The sequence below is a fragment of the Oryctolagus cuniculus genome, chromosome 7, assembly GCF_051225735.1.
Source record: "Oryctolagus cuniculus isolate XC-2025 breed Fujian yellow rabbit chromosome 7, ASM5122573v1, whole genome shotgun sequence".
In the NCBI taxonomy this organism is placed as follows: domain Eukaryota; kingdom Metazoa; phylum Chordata; class Mammalia; order Lagomorpha; family Leporidae; genus Oryctolagus; species Oryctolagus cuniculus.
This window is the reverse complement of record NC_142873.1, coordinates 43,592,852-43,608,994: the sequence shown is the minus strand read 5'-3', so window position 1 is coordinate 43,608,994 and position 16,143 is coordinate 43,592,852. Positions and strand designations below refer to the sequence as shown.

The window sequence follows — 16,143 nt, the reverse complement described above, 5'->3', positions numbered from 1 at the left end:
GCAAATAGCCAGTTGGCATGTATCTACGCCTCAGACACATAAAATATTTTAAAACAAGCATGCCAATTTATTATTTTATAATAGATGGTACACATAATCTGAGAATCTACATGGGGTAATCCCCCCCATAAACACTAAATACATAAGATCTTCAGGAAACCAGATTACTATATAATTAGAAGACTTACTAGTGGGTATAAAGCCAAAACAAAACAATTCACTATTCTTGAGGACTGATAGACTAGTCTTCATTTCAAGCATATGTCTGACTCAAGATCCAGGAGTAGTATCTAGAAAAAGGAGAACATTTTATCCCTTAAAAAGTTTCATTTACAAAGTGGAATATTTTATGGTTTAAACTGGCTTCCCTTCCAAAATGCTATATAAAATTCCCAAGGACCTTTAAAGACCATATGATATAAATTGTTCTACAGCTCCTATAAGCAGTAAGTAAAATACCTAGCCCAATGACTGGCACATAGCAAGGTCTCAATAAGAGGTAGCAGCAATTTAGTAGTAGTAGTAGTAGTAGTAATAGTAGTAGTAGTAGTTGCAGTGCTAGCAGTAGCAGTGAGGGTAACAGCAGCAGTATTTATTTTAAAAATACTTATTTTCATCTACTTGAAGAACAAGAGCAAGCAAGCAAGCATGCATAATAGAGATCTTCCTTCTGTTGACTCATTCCCTGAGTGCCCACTACAGCCAGGGTTGGGAAAGGCCAAAGACAGGGGTCAGGAATTTCAACTGGGTCTCCCACTTGGCTGACAGGGACCCAGGACTTTAAACTATCATCTACTGCCTCCCAGGATGCATTAGCAGGAAGCTGGATGGGAAGAGGGGTAGCTAGGATTTGAACCAACAACATGATAGGGGAAGCAGGCATCCCAAGAGGAAGTTTATCCTGCTGAACCACAATGCAGCAACAGTATTCTAAGGAGTTAGTCCACAAATAGTAGCCAACTGACTAAACTATTCAAACACACAAATAGCCACTCTATTCAATTATACAAAAAGTTAAAGGACTAAACTTCAAATCTTATCACTCTTGAGAATTCTTGCTGTCTACCACGTGGCCCACAAATCTTTTCTGTAATAAAAACAATATTTTATAATTTACACAAAAAAACCTGCTTTTATAATTATTCACAAGTGTGCCCCAAATTTTTGTTTCCAGAAGCTTTAATATTTATAGATGCAACTCATCTTTTATTTATACTTTCAAAACACTTTAGAGAAGGGTCTGGGAGAGGTCATAGTTTTTTTTCTTTTTTTCTTTTTTTTTCTTTTTTTTTTTTTGACAGGCAGAGTGGACAGTGAGAGAGAGAGACAGAGAGAAAGGTCTTCCTTTGCCGTTGGTTCACCCTCCAATGGCCGCCGCGGCCGGCGCGCTGCGGCAGGCGCACCGCGCTGATCCGATGGCAGGAGCCAGGAGCCAGGTGCTTTTCCTGGTCTCCCATGGGGTGCAGGGCCCAAGCACTTGGGCCATCCTCCACTGCACTCCCGGGCCACAGCAGAGAGCTGGCCTGGAAGAGGGGCAACCGGGACAGAATCCGGTGCCCCAACCAGGACTAGAACCCGGTGTGCCGGCGCCGCTAGGCGGAGGATTAGCCTAGTGAGCCGCGGCGCCGGCCCTCATTTTAAAATGGAAAAAAAAAAAAAAAACAGGAGCCCGCTCTGTGACACTGCAAAACTGGCATCCTGTATATATGGGTGCTGCTTCAAGTCCTGGGCACTCCAATTCCAATCCAGCTCCCTTGTAATGTGCCTGGGAAAGCAGTGGAAGATGGCCCAAGTACTTGGAACCTGGCATCCACATAGGAGACCTAGAGGATGCTCCTGACTCCTGGCTTCCACCTGCCCAAGCCCCAGCTGTGGCAGTCATTTGAGGAGTGAACCAGTGGATGGAAGATCGATCTCTCTCTCTCTCTCTCTCCCCCACCACTTCTCCCTAGGTAACTCTGCCTTTCATATAAATAAATGAATCTGTAAAACAGAAAAACTGAAACCAAGTGACACATAAAATTATATAGAGTATCAATAAACTGAAAGGGCATTAACGTAAAAGCACCAAGCATCCTTCCTAGAAACTTAAGTGAAAATAAGAATAACCTTTTCCTAACACAATCAAGGAGAAAAATGAACACGCTGCCTAAGGTACAATTTTGTCAATTGATTAGTTAATGAAACTGAAAAATCATGACTAGCAAACACTACATATCAAATACAAACATTTCTAGGAAAGATAAACCCAAGTTCTGAAGAGAGTTCACAACAAAGTAATTTTCATCTGCTGAATGCAAACTGCTTAAAGATCCATTCATTATATAGGTTGCCAGAATGCTGATTTTTGAATTTCAAAGCAATGTTCTTTGTGAATGACATTCTTTCAGCTTTTGGAAAAAATATCTATTCAATCTTTCTATCCAGGGGCAATGATGCCATGTCATTACACAACTTATTCTGATTCACACTACAATTTAATTTAAAATACAGTTCCAAGGATAAACACAGGATTAAGACTACAAGAATCTATTCATTCAAGGACGCATGCAACTTGGCATCTCACATTGCAACTTGGATATTTATGTTTTCAAATCTCTTGAATAATCCAGAATAGTCTAGTCCAAATCCCATATTTTAGCAGAAGCCCTTTGCATTAATAATTATAGCTATAGGGGGCCGGTGCTGTGGCATAACGAGTAAAGCCGCTGCCTGTAGTGCCAACATCTCATATGGGCACTGGTTCGAGTCCCGGCTTCTGTTAACATCTTCTACTGGCTCTCCTACTCTCTAATCATGCCATCATCACCTTTATGGATTTATAAGTCTTAATCCCTTTATTAATTCAACAAATATTTATTAAGAATGGAAAAGTATGTTTTGAGAATTATGACACACTCTTAGATGTAGTCAAAATACAAATATCACATAAACTTTAAATTTCAAGAGGGGGAGGCAGATTAAAAACTAACCATAAATATGCTATAACATTAAAATATCAAATGTAATTAACAAAACATACTCCTATGAGATAGTATATCAAGGGAACTTGAAGGGATGGGCAGGGGTGAGATCACAAACAAATATTTAAAATTTAAACAAAGTCCCAAGTCTAACAGGAAATATCCAGGCAAAATGTGAGGTGAGAATGAGAAAAAGAGAACAGCAGGGGCCGGCACTGTGGCTCAGTAGATTTATCCTCCACAGTGCTGGCATCCCACAAGGGTGCCAGCTGCTCCTCTTCCAGTCCAGCTCTCTACTATGGCCTGGGAAAACAGTAGAAGATGGCCCAAATCCTTTGGCCCCTGCACCCACATGGGAGACCCGGAAGAAGCTCCTGGCTCCTGGCTTCAGATCGGCACAGCTCCAGCTGTTGTGGCCAATTGGGGAATGAACAATCGGATGGAAGACCTCTCTTTCTCTGCCTCTCCTCTCTCTGTGTAATTCTGATTTCCAGTAAATAAGTAAATTAAAAAAAAAAAAAAGAATTGATTAAACAAAGGGGGAACAGCATAACATGAAAACGAAAAAGAAGGGGCTGGCACTGTGGTGCAGCAGGTTAATGCCCTGGCCTGAAGTACTAGTATCCCATATGGGCGCTGGTTCGAGACCCGGCTGCTCCACTTCTGGTCCAGCTCTCTGTGATGGCCTGGGAAAGCAGTGGAAGATCACCTAAGTCCTTGAGCCCCTGCACCCACACGGGAGATCCAGAAGCTCCTGGCTGCGGATCAGCTCAGCTCTGTCCACTGCGGCCAACTGGGGAGTGAACCAATGGAAGGAAGACCTCTCTCTCTCTCTCTCTCTGCCTCTGCTCTCTCTGTTTAACTCTCACTTTCAAATAAATAAATAAATCTTAAAAAAAAAGAAAAAGAAAAAGAAAAAGGGCCTTGGATTATATTCATGATTTAAATTCCAAAAAGAAGCTATTAAAGTCTCTGAGTCGAGGAGTAACAAGATACAATTTCCATTTTGAGAAAAACCTTTCTGGTTGTTACAGAAGAATGAGAAAGAAAGCAAATGTTGATTGTGGAATACAAATTGTAAGGTTAATACACTAGACTAGGAAGGTAGAATTGGAAATAGAGAAAATGGATTGATTTGTGACATGTATTAGACATATAACTGACATAATTTACCAATAAAATATATAAAATGAAAGAAAAAAATGTACATACAAATAGTATGATGGTACCATTTAGAGAGACAGTATACAAACACTTCCTGAGTGCCCTTCGCGTACTAGGAACTGGAGATACAACAGGAAAAATAGAAAAAAATCCCTGTTTTCTTAGAGTTCACATTTTAGTAGTTTGCCAGAATAAGATAGGGAAGACCATAGGTCAGTAATAAAATATTTTAAATTTTAGGAACCTGTGAAACATTTAAGTAAAAAGGTCAGTCAATAATTTATCTTATAAAAAATGTTCTCTAATAAAGACTAGCTAGCTCTTTTCCTTTATATAAGTATATACTCTTGTCAAACTTTTATATTTAATGCAAAACATTACATGGTACCCCAAATACATATGCAATTTTTAAAAGTTTTTTTAAAAGATTCATTTATTCATTTCAAAGTCACAGTTACAGAAAGAGGGAGGATAAGGAGAAGGAGGGGGGGGGAGACCCTCCATCCAATGGTTCACTCCACAGATTTGTGTCAACTAAAAAGATAAATAAAAATGTATTAAATCCTAGGGAATTATAAGTGTAATACCATTCACAATAGCTACAAAAGAGAAAGAGAGAAACTTTGGAATAAATTTAATGAAGGATGTGAAAAATTTCTGCAATGAAACACTACTGAAAGAAACTGAAGACACACAAAAAAGTGCTGTTTTGGGGGCAGCATTGTGGCACAGCAGGTAGAGCCTGTGATGCTGGTATTCCACGTGGGCATTGGTTCAAGTCCTGGCTGTACCACTTCTGATCCAGCTCCCTGCTAGTGGCCTGGGAAAAGCAGTGGAAGATGGCCCAAGTGTTTTGGCCCCTACCACCCACATGAAGACTCAAAAGAAGCTCTTGGCTCCTGGCTTCAGCCTGGCCCAGCCCAGGCTGTTGTAGCCATCTGAGGAGTAAACCAGGGGCCAGCGTTGTGGCATAGCACATAAAAGCCGTTGCCTGCAGTGCCGGCATCCCACATGGGCACCAGTTCAAGGCCTGGCTGCTCCACTTCTGACCCAGCTCTCTGCTATGGCCTGGGAAAGCAGTAGAAGATGCCCCAAGTCCTTGGGCCCCTGCACCCATGTGGGAGACCAGGAAGAAGTTCTTGGCTTTAGATCGGCGCAGCTCTGGCCACTGCGGCCATTTGGGGAATGAACCAGTGATGGAAGATCTCTCTCTCTCTCTGTCCCTCCTTCTCTGTGTAACTCTGACTTTCAAATAAATAGATAAATCTTAAAAAAAAAAAAAAAAAAGCAAACTAGCAGATGGAAGATTCCTTTCTCTGCCTTTCCCTCTCTCTGTACCTCTTTCAAATAAATAAGTTTTTAAAAACAAAAATAAACACAAATGACCAATATATATGAAGAAATGCTCAGTACCACTAGGCATCAGGGAAATGCAGATCAAAACCACAAAGAGATAGCATTTCACTCCATTAAGGACTATTATGAAAAAGACAAAAATTAACAGGCACTGGAGAGGATGCAGAGAAAAGTGAACCCTTATACACTGCAGGTGAGAATGCAATAATAGAGCCATTGTAGAAAACATAAGTTCCTCAGAAAACTAAACCCGTACGTACCATATGACCTGGCTGTCTCACTTCTGGATATATAGCCAAAGGAAATTGATTCCTACTATCAAGGAAGTAATTGTGTTCCCATGTTCACTGCAGCATTATTCATGATAGGGCAATATACAGAATCAACATGTGCATCCATCCATCCAAAAACACATGAATGGATAAAGTGGTATGCATATAGAATGGAGTATTAATCAGCCATAAAAAATGAAATGCTGACATCCTCAGCAAAGTAGATGGAACAGGAGGTCACTGTGCTCAATAAAATAAAGCAAAGACAAATATCACATGGAAGTTTAGAAAGCTAAACTTAAAATAGTGATGGCCAGAAGCTGGAGTGAAAGGGAAATGGAGGTGGATAAAAGGTACCAAAGTAAAGTAATAGGTTCTAAGTTTCCACAGAATCAGGAATTGGAAGAAAGATCTGGTAGGATCTAAGCATAGAGAAAAAAACAAAAATGCTAACTCACTGATTTAATCAAGTTGCGCTATATGCATGTGTTAAAATACTGCAAGTATTAATTTAAAAATTTAAGTAAAAATATGCTTCAGAAAAAAATTAATGAAAAAGATAAAACTGCCACAGATAGACTGAACAATGTTGGCAGATTGTTAGCTTAAAACAAGTAAAATCCAGGTTGTCTCACATTTGAGCAATTTTCATTTTCTTTTGTGGTCTTCTTTAGACAATAACAGACTGTGATCATATTCCATCTCTCAACATTAAAAGGCAGATATAAATGAACTACATAATATAGCACATTACACATTTAAACTTGTCTTGGGTTTCTAGCTCTTTCAAATTATTATATAGATAGGCTGACGCTGTTAAGTGGCATAGCGAGTAAAGTAGCACCAGTATCCCTTATAGGTGCCAGCCGCTCCACTTCCAATCCAGCTCCACGGTAATGCACCTGGGAAAGCAGCAGAGGGTGCCCCAAGTCCTTGGGCCCCTGCACCCATGTGGGTGACCCAGAAGAATCTCCTGGTTTCTGACCGGCCCAGTTCTGGCCATTACAGCCATGTGGGGTGTGAACCAACGGATGGAAGACCTCTGTCTCTGCCTCTCTCTAACTCTGCCTTTCAAATAAGTAAATAAATCCTTAAAAAAAAAAAAAAACAGTAACAAGAAAACAGTTCTCCTTGCCTAGAACCCTTTTCCACCAGATTCCTGGATGATGTCTACTCTTCCTTTACATCTCATCTTATAGGTCACTTCCTCAGAGATATTTCCTAACTCCATGGACTAGGATAGATCTCCTGTTAAATGCTCATCTCCATACTTAAGTCTCTAAACATTCATTATACTATTATGTTTAATAACCGTATTTTCCATTAGACCAGAGATAGGGAATGTCTAGCCTGCAGGCCATTGAAAGCCTGTGGAATCACCTGGTCTCACCCTGCCAAGGCAACTGCAGGCAGGACTCAAAATCTAATAAATCTATAGCAGGCTAATTTTAAGTTGATAATTTTGTATGGCCCACAAATGTTGCAATACATAGCCAAAATAGGTTCCTCATCCCTGCAATTAGACCACTCTATGAGATTAAAAACTCCGTATTACTCACTGCTAAATCCTCAGCCAAGTACTTAGAACTTAAAAGGCATTCATTCAATAAATATCTGTTAACCGGGGCCAGCGCTATGGCACAATGAGCAAAGCCACTGCCTGTGATGCCAGCATTTCATATGGGCACCAGTTCAAGTCCTCACTGTTCACTTCCAATCCAGCTCCCTGTTACTGTGTCTCGGAAAGCAGTAGAAGACAGTCCAAGTCCTTGGGTTCTTGTACCCATGTGGGAGACCTGGAAAAAGCTCCTGGCACCTGGCTTTGGATCAACTCAACTCTGGCCATTGTGGTCATTTGGAGAATGAACCATCGGATGAAGACCTCTCTCTCTGTCTCTACCTCTCTCTGTAACTCTTTCAAATAAATAAAATAAACCTTTAAAAAATCAATTTGAAGAGTATTTTCAGAGAAAAAAGTTTTGAGTTTGGTATTTTTGTAATTATTTAATTTTAATACTTTCTCATTTCTATTAGTTTTTCCCTACTTATAGCACGTAGGAATTGAGCCCCTTATCCACGTGGGAGACCCAGAAAAGGCTTTGGGTTCCTGGCTTCAGATCAGCCCAGATCCAGCCATTGTAGCCATTCGGGGAGTGAACCAGGGGATGGAAGATTCTCTCTCCCTCCAACTGCCTTTCAGATAAAATAAATAAGTTTTTTTTTTTTTTAAATCTGTTAACTGAACAAATGTAAATATAAAACTAGAAAAGGCAAATGAAATAAAAATATGAGACAATTTATTTAATTATATAAATTTCTCATATCATTTTTACTTTTTAAAAAAAGCATTCTGTATACCACCATATAATTTGCTCTCCAAAGGTGAAAGGATTAGCAGTGTCTAACTACTTTTAAGATATTTCACACTGGGACAGCCACTCAGCCCCTAATGGTTAAGACACCCATATCCCTATCAGAGTGCCTGGGTTCAAGTCCTAGCTCTGGCCACTGATTCCAGCTTCCTGGGATTACTGCCACTCATGTTGAAGATCTGTTTTGGGTTCCCAGCACCTGCTCTTGCCTGGGCCAACCAGGCTGCTGCGCACAGTTGAGGAGTGAATTTAGTAGATGGGTGCTCTCTCTCAAATAAATTTTCTAAAAAATTCAGAAGTATTTTACATTAAGCCACTAAATCACTGATGTGTCACTGAAATGACAAAAAAAAAAAAAAAACCAACCTGGAATACCCACATAAAAGTATCAATAAAATTAAACTGTATTTATAGATATCTAAATATCTATACAACTCAAATTACACTTTAAAGTTTGACAACCTAGGTCTGGTTGCCCAGGGGAATAAGCAGGGGCTGCATCAGGAGAAGAGAAGCCAGGAACTATATAAGGAACTATATACAGTCAGTACTCCTATGTGGGACACAGGCATCACAGGCAGTGCCTTAATTCACTGTGCCACCACACCAACCCCTAATTCAGAAATGTTAAACTTATGTCCAAGAAACTAGCTATTAAACAAGCTATTTCTAGAAACTTGAAACAATAAAGTGAAATGGCAAATACAAATTTAACAATCAGGAAGTTACAGGGAATAGGCACTAGAATGCAGTCACAGGACAAATTTTGATGAAAGAATCATGCCTATTTGAATTTCTGTCAGATAATCTAATCAAACTTGTGCTTGGCTCTTCTTGCAAAGTTAACATGGACCAAACATACGACTTTAGTTCTTTTTTAAGTGGAAATGGGGATGTTGTTGCAAAAAATAATGTGTAGGGTCAATGATCTCAATCCCCAGGAAATTCTAATACAAGAATAACAGGGAAGTTGAGGTTACATCAGAAAGATTTTCTCATTAATTATGTTTTTAACAATGGTTAGGGGTTGTCAACTCGGGACTACTTCACACGGTTGTACACTAAGCAAAAGAGCCAATTCTATGAATGCATTGTTAACATCATAAATAACTCATATTTTTTATAAAAATTTTCCATGGAGAAATCGGAACCTTTACCCACTGCAACCAAGAATGTAAAATTAAAGCCATTTTGGAAAACTGTCTGGCAGGTTCTCAAAAAATTAAAATGAGTTTCCATATGACCCAACATTTTCACTCTAAGGCATAAACCCAAACAAAATAAACTCATGCCCACACATGCTATGTGCATGAATTCTTAGCAACATTGATACAATAAAATGGTTATTCAACAATAAAAAGGAACAAAGTATTATTACAAAGTGCAACAGATGAATGTTGAAAATATGATACATCTAAACAGTTTCAAAAAACATATAACGTATAATCCTATTTATAAAATGTACAAAAACAGGGGCAGGCATCATGGTGTAGCAGGTAAAAGCTGCTGCCTAAGACACCGGCATCCCATACGGGCGCTGATTCATGTTCCAGCTGCTCCACTTCTGATCCAGCTCTCTGCTGATGGCCTGGCCCACCTCCAGCTGTTGCAGCCACCTAAGCAGTGAAGCAGTGAATGGAAGATGCCTCTCTGTAACTGACTTTAAATAAATAAATAAATCTTTAAATAAATACATATGTCTAAAAACAGTAATCTATAGGGAAAGAAAATAGATTAGTGATTATCAGGTGCTAGGGCAGAGGAAGAATACATGCAATGACTATTAATGGGTACTGTGATGAGATGTTCTAAAATACAGGTGGATGATTCTATAAATATGTGCATGTACATAAGAATCACTAAATTGTACAGCTTTAATCAATGAATTGTATAGTATACAAATTATATCTCAAGCCACTTAAAAAATTTCTGCAGGACAAAATAAAATAGCTGGTAGAAGGAATTCCTTTATTACTTTGTATAAAAACAAATAGGAAGGGGCAAGAGCCGTGGCTCACTTGGTTAATCCTCCGCCTGAGGCATCAGCATCCCATATGAGCACTGGGTTCTAGTCCCAGTTGCTTCTCTTCCAGTCCAGCTCTCTGCTGTGGCCCAGGAAGGCAGTGGAGGATGGCCTAAGTGCTTGGGCCCCTGCACCTCCATGGGAGACCAAGAGGAAGCACCTGGCTCCTGGCTTTGGATCGGCACAGCGCCGGCCGAAGCGGCCATTTGGGGGGTGAACCAACGGAAGGAAGACCTTTCTTGCTGTCTCTTTCTCTCATTGTCTAACTCTGCCTGTCCAAAAAGAAAAAAAAAAAAAAAAACCCTAATATGGACTAGCTGCAGCGCAGTGAAAACCCTTTCCAGGGCCGGCGCTGTGGTGCAGTGGGTTAAAGCCCCAGCCTGAAGCACTGGCATCTGATATGGGCACCAGTTCTAGTCCCGGCTGCTCCTCTTCTGATCCAGCTCTCAGCTATGGCCTGGGAAAACAGTGGAGAACAGTCCAAGTCCTTGGGCCCCTGTACCCATGTGGGAGGCTCCTGACTTCGGATCGGCTCAGCTCCGTCCATTGAGGCCACTTGGGGAGTGAATTAGTGGATAGAAGACTTCTCTCTCTGTCTCTGCCTCTCTCTGTAACTGTCTTTCAAATAAATAATAAAAAAAGATAAAAATGATTTAAAAAGCCCCTCTTCCAGGCCAGCTCTCTGCTGTGGCCCGGGAGTGCAGTGGAGGATGGCCCAAGTGCTTGGGCCCTGCACCCCATGGGAGACCAGGAGAAGCACCTGGCTCCTGCCTTCAGATCAGCGCGGTGCGCCGGCCGCAGCACACTGGCTGCAGCGGCCATTGCAGGGTGAACCAATGGCAAAGGAAGACCTTTCTCTCTCTCTCTCACTGTCCACTCTGCCTGTCAATAAATAAATAAATAAAATGATTAAAAAAGAAAACCCTTTTCAACTAACAGATTTCATTATGGTAAGGAGCTGATTTATTTGATGTAGGTTGCTGCATGTTGACATAACTGGTATCCATTGGGAGAAAATAAAGTTACACCCACCCTATCTCATAAATAAAAATAGCTTACTCATGGATTTAAAGTTTGAGGGGGTTCAAAAAGCTCAATTTGCCTTACCTTTTTAATAGCATTCTTTTTTTAAATTTATTTGACAGAGTTAGACAGTAAGAGAAAGAGACAGGGAAAGGCCTTCCTTCTGTTGGTTCACCCCCTAAATGGCCGCCATGGCAGGCACTGCACCAATCAGAAGCCAGGAGCCAGATGCTTCTTCCTGGTCTCCCATGTGGGTGCAGGGGCCCAAGCACCTGGGCCATCCTCCACTGCCTTCCCGGGCTACAGCAGATAGCTGGACTGGAAGAGGAGCAACTGGGACTAGAACCGGCACCCATATGGGATGCCAGCGCCACAGGTGGAGGATTAACCAAGTAAGCCACAGCGCCAGCCTCTAATAGCATTCTTAACAACATAATTTGAAGATTTATTAATTTATTTGAAAGGCAGGGTTATAAAGAGGCATAGGCAGAGAAAGAGAGATCTTCATCTGCTGGTGCACTCCCCAAATGGCTATAAGAGCTGGAGCGGAGCCAATCCAAAGCCATGAACCAGGAGCTTCTTTCAGGTCTCCCATGTGGGTGCAGGGGCTCAAGCACTTGGGCCATCTTCCACTGCTTTCCCAAGTGTGTTAGCAGAGGGCTGGATCTGAAGTAGAGCAGCGGGACTCAAGCAACACCCATATGAGATGTCAGCCTGGCAGGCGGCGGCTTTAACCGTTGGGCCACAGCACCAGCCCCAGTTTGCCTTAACTTTTAATGCATTTTTCCATGACCTTTTTGAAGACCTATCATATAAACAAAAACAAACCTATCTGAAAAATGGTTGTGAATATTTCTATACATATAGTACAGAAATCCTCAGCAAATGAGCAAACTAAAAGCTATCAAAGAAAACACTGATGGGCCACTGCTGCTAAGCTTCCACCTGCGGCACCAGAATCCTATAAGGGCACCTGTTTGAGTCTTGGCTGTTCCACTTCTGATCCAGCTCCCTGCTGATGGCCTAGGAAAGCAGCAGAGGATGGCCTGAGTGCATGGGCCCGTGCACTCATATGGGTGACCCACAGGAAGCTCCTGGCTCAAGATCAGCATAGCTCTGGCCATTTCAGCCATTTGGGGAGTGGGCCAGTGGATGGAAAACCTCTTTCTCTCTGTCTCTGTCCCTCTGTCTGTAGCTCTGTCTCTCAAATAAATTTTAAAAATAGCAATCATGATCTTGTAGTTATAAAGCATGGGAAAAAATGTATTTGTATACACACAGAAAAAAAAGATGGATGACTATATACCAAGTTTTAGTACTGGTTATAGAAAGATTTAGAACTAAAAAGATACATTATAGATAAAGAATTATAACATACTATATATTGTATTTTAATATATAATTTATATATAATTAATTACAGAATTTATGTTAGCTTTTTAAAAAAGATTTATTTATTTGAAAGAGACGAGTTACAGACAGAGGTAGAGACACAGACATCCACTGGTTCACTCCCCAAATGGCTGCAACAGCCTCAATTGAGTCAATCCAAAGCCAGGAACTTCCCACCACCCTCGGCTTTCCTAGGCACATAAGCAGGAAGCTGGATCGAAAGTGGAGCAGCCAGGACTCAAACTGGCATCCATATGGGATACTGGTGCTGCAGGCCAGGGCTTTAACCCACTGTGCCATAGAGATGACCCCTGTGTTAGTTTTTGTTTTTATTTTTTTTAAGATACATAGTTTTGGGTTTTTTTTTTCCAAGATTTATTTATTTATTTAAAAGTCAGAGTTACACAGAGAGAAGGAGAGGTGGCGGGGGTGGGGGGGTGTCTTCCATCCACTGGTTCACTCCCCAATTGGCCACAATGCCGCAACTGCGCCAATCCAATGCCAGGAGCCAGGAGCCCATGGGTGCAGGGGCCCAAGGACTTCGTCCATTTTCTACCACTCTCCCATCCCATAGCAAGAGCTGGATCGGAAGTGGAGCAGCCAGGACTTGAACCGGCACTCATATGGGATGCCGGCACTGCAGGCGGCAGCTTTACTTGCTATGCCACAGCACCAGCCCCTGTACTAGTTTTATAATTAGACTAAAATACATTAAAAACATTTCAAAATTATTTGAAATATGTGTAGCTATCATATGCACATGCCTTTCAAAATTTTGTTATTTTGTTTTTATCTACATGAAATTGGGAAAACTAATCTGATACTTTCTGGATTTTCTAACTCAATATTCCATTTAAGAAAAAAAAAAGCAAATTACGTTTTATCAAAAGAATTTCTAGGGGACTGATTCTGTGGCACAGCAAGTTAAGCCTCTTCTTGCAACACCAGCATCCAACATTGTAGCACTACTTCTGATCCAGCTTCCCACTAACACACATGGGAAAAGTAACCTAAAATGGCTCAAGTACTTGAGTGCCTACCACCCACGAGGGAGACTCAGATGGAGTTCCAGACTCCTGGCTTCAGCCTAGACCAGCCCTGGCTGTTGCAACCATTCGGGGAGTGGACCAGCTGATGGGAGATCTTTCTCTCTCTGCCTCTCCCTCTATCACTCTGCAATTCAAATAAATAAAAACAAATCTTAAACAATAAAGAAGAACTTCTGCTCACCAAATGACACAACAGGTGAGTAAAAAGGCAAACCACATATTGCAATGAAGAGATCTGAGAAATGAACCGTATTCAGAATATATGTTAAAAGCAGGCACTTCACAAAGAAAAAGGCCAAAAGTCCAACAAATATAAAATGGGTGAACAACATCACCAATTCTCGGGGAAATGCAAATTAACACAACAAAATATCATTACCCACTGGAAAGTTTTAATGATAAAACCAAATGCTGTTGAGGATGTGGAGCAAGTAAAATACATTAAATACATTCCTGGTAAAATTATGAAGTTGTAACAATCAATTTAGAAAACCCACAGTATCCAGTAAAGATAAAAATATTTACCCCCTGAGGTCCAACAACTCTGCTCCTAGATATATGCCCAGAAAAATGTTCACCAAAAGAGGAAATAACCAAGTTAGGCTTCACAGAATCACCTTGCACATTTTCTCTGAAGATGGACAGGTGTTCCTTAAGGAGGCAGGCACTAGGAGCAGCATAAAAGCCATGGAGATACACATGAGCCCCACAGTTGGGAATGATGATAGTTCCAAACAGCCAGGGCACAAGGATAAGGAAGAGAAAGGTGTCCAGACTGAGACACAGGCTAAAGAGTAGGCAGGATCTTAAGAGCTTGCTAAGGAGTTTGTTTTGCCAAAAGAAATAGGTGGATTTTTAAAAAATATTCAGAGAGGTATGTGGAGGATTGCTAGGGAAGCAATGTAAAAAAAGAGAGGACACCAGTCAGGGTAAGACACAGATGAATGATTATCACTTTAAAACCATTTTACCAAGTCTGGAAAGTAATTACTTTCTTATTCTTCAGAAATTATTGCATTATCATAACAGCAAAGGAGAAAGTAAGGTGTGCAGATGATAGTCCAACAAAGGTTTTCTTAAGCCATCATCTAACCACCACCCTTTTTTATTAAACTTTTTAATTTATATAAATGGAACAAACTTCATGTATCTCATTCATACAGATTTTTGTTGTTGTTGTTAAAAGATTTATTTCTGTATTTGAAAGTCAGAGTTACATGGGGGGGGGGGTCTTCCATCCACTGGTTCATTCCCCAATTGGTCGCAACAGCTGGAGCTGTGCTGATCTGAAGCCAAAAGCCAGGAGCTTCTTCCGGGTCTCCCACGGGGCGGGGGCAAGGACTTGGGCCATCTTCCACTGCTTTCCCAGGCCACAACAGAGAGCTGGATCAGAAGTGGGCAGCCATGTCTCGAATTGGTCCCCATATGGGATGCTGGTGCTTCAGGCCAGGGTGTCAACCTGCTACACCACAGTGCCGGCCCCCTCATTCATACAGTTTTTTGTTTTTTGTTTTTGTTTTTGTTTTGACAGGCAGAGTGGACAGTGAGAGACAGAGAGACAGAAAGGTTTTCCTTTTGCCGTTGGTTCACCCTCCAATGGCCGCTGTGGCTGTTGCACCACACTGATCCATAGCCAGGAGCAGGTGCTTCTCCTGGTCTCCCATGGGGTGCAGGGCCCAAGCACCTGGGCCATCCTCCACTGCACTCCCGGGCCACAGCAGAGAGCTGGCCTGGAAGAGGGGCAACCGGGACAGAATCTGGCGCCCCGACCAGGACTAGAACCCGGTGTGCCAGCGCTGCAGGCAGGAATTAGCCTAGTGAGCCGCAGCACCGGCCATTCACACAGTTTTAAGAACATAATGACACCTTCCACCCCATCCTCATTCCCTCCCACCCTTTATCCTACTTCCTTTCTTGTTTTTCTTTTAATTTTTCGATAATATACTTTTCTTTTTCTTTAAGAACAAGCAAGAATGTTGGACACTTAAGTTTATCTAATACTTATGCAACGTAAGAATATCTTCTACTTAATGAAACAAAAAAAAAGTGGCCTACAATCAAAATTGCCACTGAACTCCTTCACATACCAAAAATTTTATGTGTAAAGGTATACTTTCTGGGAAAAGTGTCCATTATATTCTTTTTTTGTGAGTTTATTCACTTTATTTGAAAGGCAACAGAGAGAGAGGGAGAGATCTCCTATTTGCTGGTTCTTCCCCAGATAGTCAACAGCCAGGGCTGGGCAGACCAGAGCCAGGAGCCACGAACTCCATCCAGGTCTCCCACGTGGGTAGTAGGGACCTAAATACTTGAGCCTGCTGCTTCGTGTGGGGTGAAATATGGGAAGTTGGATCAGCAGCAGAGATGGGACTTGATCACACCCCAGTATGTGATGTGTGATGCAGGCACTCCGAGTGGCAGCTTAACCCTCTGCACCCTTTTCATATTCTTAATGGGGTCCATGACTACTCTCCTCCTCCTCTATCTACCACCACCACCACCACCACCACCACCACAGATTTAAAATCT

General features: G+C 41.5%; 1 protein-coding gene across 29 annotated transcripts in view; it reads right to left on the bottom strand.

Annotated features, from left to right (window-relative positions):
* The window catches only part of ASH1L (ASH1 like histone lysine methyltransferase), a 215,791-nt gene that overhangs the window by 176,604 nt on the left and 23,044 nt on the right, over positions 1-16,143 (bottom strand). For 18 of the 29 annotated variants that reach the window (XM_070077542.1, XM_070077533.2, XM_070077544.2 and 15 more), the window contains one exon: positions 189-290. The exons of the other annotated variants lie outside the window; for them this stretch is intronic. The gene's annotated coding sequence lies outside the window, so the exon portion shown is untranslated. The remainder of the gene's footprint in view (positions 1-188; positions 291-16,143) is intronic. 29 annotated transcript variants of the gene reach the window in all.